The sequence below is a fragment of the Cibotium barometz genome, chromosome 4 (assembly GCF_041138505.1).
Source record: "Cibotium barometz isolate CiBa-2024 chromosome 4, ASM4113850v1, whole genome shotgun sequence".
NCBI lineage: Eukaryota > Viridiplantae > Streptophyta > Polypodiopsida > Cyatheales > Cibotiaceae > Cibotium > Cibotium barometz.
The window spans coordinates 8,361,390-8,367,576 of NC_141049.1; the positions used below are offsets into that span (position 1 = coordinate 8,361,390).

The window sequence follows — 6,187 nt, forward strand, 5'->3', positions numbered from 1 at the left end:
AGAGAGAGAGAGATGGTGCATGTGTGTGTGTGTGCGTATTTTTATTTACATTTATAAATACACACACATGTTACACACACACACACACGCACGCACGCACGCACATATGTATGTATGTATACTATCTATTGTGCACAAGTTTTAGTGAGGGGAGGGGGATGTGGTGGTGGTTGGGAGAGAGCCAGGTGTTGAGATAAAGGAAAGAGAGAAGGGGGTTTGATCGGGGAAGGGAGAAGCCATGTGTTGAGACATAAGAGAGAGAGAGAGATGGGGGAGTGGAGGCCACATATTGGGGAAGGGGGGAGAGAGAGAGGAGTGTAGGGGTATGTTGAGAGAAAAAAATTAATTAAATAATATAATACAAAAATATAAAGATATATAATAAATAAGTATAAAATATATATAATAACAATATGTAAACATATAAGGATATTAAATAATATATATATTTAATATATACTAATATATTATAGTATAATATGTTATATATAATAACAATAATAATAATAATACATAAGTATAAATAAGAAAATTAAAGACACACACACACACAGAGTAGATATATAATGATATATTTGTAAATATGATAATTTAATATAAGTATATATAGATAATATACTATATTATATAAATATATATAATAATATAATTTAAATATATAAGAATATAATATAATATTATTATGTACTATATTTAATTTATTATATTATTATTATAATATAAAAAATTAAAGATATATGTAATAAATATATATTAATATCATATAGTAATGATATATAAATCAATATACATTTAGTAAATATGTAATAATATTATATCAATACAATATATAAACACATTCACACACACATACGTACACGTACACACAATTACACATGCATATGGAGGGTATGTGTGTGTGTGAGAGAGAGAGAGAGAGAGAGAGAGGGAGGGAGAGAGAGAGAGAGTTTCAATCATCTCATCAACATGTAAGTGGCTCATCCTGTCCCACATCCTGTCCCAGACAAAGCTTGCACTAACTCTACAGATGTGTTGTTATTCATCTTATTCACATAATATATAGATCAATAATAATGCACGCACCTATACATCAATTCTGCAGCATCTAACCCATGCCTTGATCTCTTTTGAAATACTAGCCAGTTTTTAGAGGTCCAAATATCCCAAAGGCAAATATATCTAACTAGGTTGAACACTAAATCAATTGCCCCCTCTGATTTTGTCAGTCTCCCCCATCAACCAGTCTCCCGAAGGCCCCTTTCTGTCTATGCTAGAAAATACCCACTTATCAATTTTACTCCATAGCCCCCTGATAGCAAGGCAAACCCTTGAGGTGAAGTTTCTATTTACCAATTTGTACCCAAGGGGAAGGGCCCACATACAAACTCTTCAGAGAAAGGTATGAGCCTTCAAAGGTATATCCATACCCCACAGCAATCTCCATCTCTTCTTCCAAGTACTCTCTAGATTCAGAGTACTTCACATTCATCTCCCTTACTCATTATTTTGAGTGTATGAAAAATACAATCCCTTATTTTATTTTGATGATTGTGAAAAAACTTATATTATTAAACCCATCATTTTGAAAGGTGACCCAGCCTAGCCCGTCCTTGGTTTTGTGACACGTGCCTACGAATGGGTGAAGGCGAATCGAGGTAAGGAGACAGGTGGCAAGACTAACGGAGGGCTTGACGGTCACGTGTAACTGGATGCTTGTGCGGTGGCGAAGGATCAGAAGAATGCGCAAGGCCCGCCGCCCTGAAAAACAGACAAGGAGCGTTTGATAGAACAAATATTATTATTATTATTATATATATATTTGCCTTTGCCATGGGGCAACATTGTCGAAGCTCTTCACTCTCTCAGCTCTCTCCCCCTCGTGTGTGTCTCTCTGTCTCTCTTCCTTTTGTCTGCGTAACCGAGCATGGTGATGTGCTATGACTTTGGTAGTAGTGAGTCGCAGGAGCATGCTCTGGCGCTGAGCTTTCCCATGCAAGGCCACATCACGCCACTCCTGCAGCTCGCTCGCAGGCTGGCCCGCAAGGGCTTCTTCATCACGTTTGTCATCTCGGAGAATACCTCGTCTCGTTCCCCCCCATTCTCACCGGCGACCACAGCCCGGCCCCTTCACCCAACCTCTGCAGCAGCACTAGAGGAGGGGGAGGGCGCGAGGATCAGAATGGTGAGCGTTCCGGATGGCTTGCCACCGCATCAACCCCGCGTTTTGCCGACCAGGAGCAGGCCATGTACGGCATGCGTCGCCCGGTTGAGCAGCTCCTCCTCACGAGTCTCGGCGAGTCCTCCGACATGCCCTTCACCTCTGTCATCTCGGACATCTTCGTCACATGGTCCTTCGACGTGGCCACGAGCGTCCGGCTCCCTCTTGCGGCCTTCTACACCGCCAACGCCACGTCTGGCTCCGTTCTCTATCACACACGCGCGCTCCTGAGCAAGGGCATTCTTCCATTCACAGGTACTCGACGATGTTTCTGCCGTAACTTAAAATTTTTGCACTGGCAACGTATAACAACGAATTGACAACCCTGTTGCAGCCGACAAGGTGGAGGAGTATGCCGTTACTTGTATCCCAGGAGTGTTTCCCTTACACCGTGACGAGTTTCCTCCGTCGATGCAGTCACCGGATGGATCAGATCACCGTTTGCAGTTCACTCTCCAGATGTTCGAGCACATACACGAGTGCGCAGGCCTCCTGCTCAACGTGGTGTACGAGATGGAATCGAAGACTATCGTCGCCCTTCGGGAGAAGCTGCCCGTTTACACTGTCGGTCCTCTCCTTCTACCTACCTCAGATAATGAAGAGCTTCCCACAGAGCCAGAGCTAACGTTCTGGCAGGAACAAGATGAGTGCTTGGCCTGGTTGGACACTCAGCTTTCCGCCTCCGTCCTCTACGTCTCGTTCGGCATCATCTCCACCTACTCTGAGGGGCAGCTCAGAGAGTTGGCTCTTGGTCTGGAAGCTAGCAATCAGCCGTTTCTCCGGGTCATTTGTCGTGATGCGATACATGACGAACCCTTGGTGAAGGCGTTGCCGGAGGGCTTCCTAGAGCGCACCAAAGGTCGAGGGCTCATTGTCTCGTGGGCTCCCCAGTTGCGCGTGTTGTAAGATCCCTGTCCCCACCGCACAACGAATTCAGGGGTGCTAGCAGCGGAAGTAACACTTCTTGCGCGAGGTAGGATCCCACACTCGGGGCCTCGTCCACGGATATCCGGACAAGAGACTAATCCATCGGTTCTTCCAAAATCGAACCCGAACTTCCCTTGTCCGGAAAGCACGGGCGATCCTTCCAGGATATATTTTTCTCTAAGGTAGTCAAAAGTCTTAACTAACTGAATTGATCTGACCGAACCCGTAGTATCAAAGTTAGATCAAGGAAAAGATTGCACTTGGATCATAAAGAACAACGCTTTTTTCCTCATTGAGAGGCACAGTCGTTGATTCATTTTTATAGAATAATTTTTATCCGAGATTTACTTCATCTATCGTACTATAATAAAATTGAGTCTCATTTTAAGGATCTATCAACCCCATTCAGTCCCGTAGGTTAGCCAACCGTCCAACCACTGTAGTGATAGAATCCAATTAAGAATTTGGTTAGGTTTTGTCTCGGGTACCAAGGAAGGTCCCCTAGCCGGATATTCATGCAAACTTAAAACTAGTCACACTACTTACACATCCAATATGAAATTACCTTTTTCACAGAATCAGCATCTTCTAAAAACAATCTTTTAATGAAACCATTGTGTCACTGATCATAATTCTTAAAATCTTCGGTTGAATCTTTATTTTCAATCATTCCTTCATCGGTGTACCTATGGTATGATTGGTAACCAGAACGCTCACCACCTATCCACTCAGGGACCTTTTTGATAGTTCATAGCTCATAGTAACCGACAATATATTCACATATCAAAAATAGAATCTCCGTTGAAGATCACCAAGATCAACCAACGGATCCATATAAAAGAGTCATGGACTCATCCGTTTGAGGACCAGCAAGGTCAATCAACCAGATCCATACTCGAATTCAGAAAGCAACACTTACTCCTTGTTCCAATATCTTTCTTAACATACGTGTGGGTATCTTCGGCGACCCAGAGCCCGAGCACCGTATGGTTAACACTCTCTAGGATCCTTTTGCAGGTCACTTAGCGCTTCACTTATAGGTCGCTTCCTTGGCCCCTCATCCAATGTACTGGAAGCTCACCATTTAAATCAAACCGAGGCTGGTCAAGACCTCGACCGACCTTGCTACGCGAGACGTTCTCCGTTGACTCTCTGTCCCAGCAGTTACAACTTTAACAGATAGGTCTCCATACGACCTCATTCACAAGACGATCAAAATGGTTCCCCAGCATTCTTGACATAAAACAGTCATTTAAAAACAGATTTCACATACAAATACAGTTCCAACAATATTTTTATTTTTTCTCATCACTCCACATCCTTTCACATTAGTCCCCATCTTTTCTCATCTTCTCATAATTTTTTTTCTTCATCGATCCCTATTACATCACATTATTCCCACATTAAATCACATCCAATCGCATTATCCACACATCATCCATACATCCATCTACATCATCCACATTAATCCACATTATCCACACATCCATCCACATCAATCCACATTATCCACACATCGTCTACATCCATCCACATCAATCCACATTATCCACACATCTATCCACATCTTTCATACATCTATTTACGTCAATCCACATTACCCACACATCAATCCACATCAATCCATATCAATCCATATCAATCCACATTACCCACACATCCATCCACATCTTTCAAACATCCATCCACATCAATCCATACGTCAATCCACATCATTCATGCATCCATCCACATTACCCACATTTTTTCACATTCATTTCATTAGTATTCTCATTCTCATCTAATCACATCTTTTTCTATCTTATCACTTATTTTCTCATTTATTCTCATCTAATCACATCTTTTTCTATCTCATTTATTCTCATCTAATCACATCTTTTTCTATCTCATCACTTATTTTCTAATTTATTCTCATCAGATCACATCTACTTGCATTTACCCATATATCTCATCACTTCACATACATTAACATCTATCCAGTTAACATCGCATCTTATTACATCCATTTACATCACATCTCATTCATTCGCATCCTGATTCACATGCTAACACATTTATTCACGTCCCTTATCGTTTATTCACATTCCGATTCACATGTTATCACATTCATTCACATCTTATATCATTCATTTACATCTTGATTCACATGACATCACATCTCATCTATTCATTCACATTTATCTGATTCGCATCATATATCATCATATCTATTTACCTTTCATTCTCGTTACTCCTATTCTTATCGCATCCATCCATCTATTCATTCCCATCTATCTGATTCGTATCATATATCATCATATCTATTTACTTTTTATTCTCATTACTTCTATTCTCATCACATCCATACATCCATTCTTTCCCATCTATCTGATTCACATCACATATCATGACATCTATTTACCTCTCATTCTCATCACTTCTATTCTCATCACATCCATCCATTCATTCTTTCCTATCTATCTGATTCGCATTCCATCTCATCACATCTATTTACCTCTCATTCTCATCACTTCTATTCTCATCATATCCATCCATCCATCCATTCTTTTTCATCTATCTGATTCGCATCCCATCTCATCACATCTATTTATCTCTCATCCTCATCACTTCTATTCTTATCACATCCATCCATCCATTCATTCCCTTATAGAATGTAAGAGAATTCTTATTTTCGATATAAAGATTCTTTACGCATCTATTTATGTATAAGAACAACTTCATTGAAAAATAACACTTTTATAAAAATCCGTTTATGCATAAATTCAATTTTAAGGACAATAACACTTTCGAAATAAAAATAAATCTTTTATGCATCTTTCTATGCATAAATTTTATTTTAATGAGAATAACTCTTTTGAAGTAAAAAATAAATTTTTTTATGCATCTTTCTATGCATAAAATCAAAATTGATGAGAATAACTCTTTTGAAATAAATTTTTTTTCTTTATGCATAAAATCAAAATTGATGAGAATAACTCTTTTGAAATAAAAATAAATTTCTTTATGCATCTCTCTATGCATAAAATCAAAATTGATGAGAAT

The 6,187-nt window shown here is 39.6% G+C and overlaps 1 pseudogene across 1 annotated transcript; it reads left to right on the forward strand.

Moving 5' to 3' along the window:
• The first annotated feature begins 1,844 nt into the window (after positions 1-1,844).
• On the forward strand, positions 1,845-3,723 carry LOC147638857 (7-deoxyloganetin glucosyltransferase-like; annotated as a pseudogene). The gene is made up of 2 exons (XR_015263338.1): positions 1,845-2,473; positions 2,553-3,723. The product of XR_015263338.1 is annotated as a 7-deoxyloganetin glucosyltransferase-like (transcript).
• Positions 3,724-6,187: the final 2,464 nt, after the last annotated feature.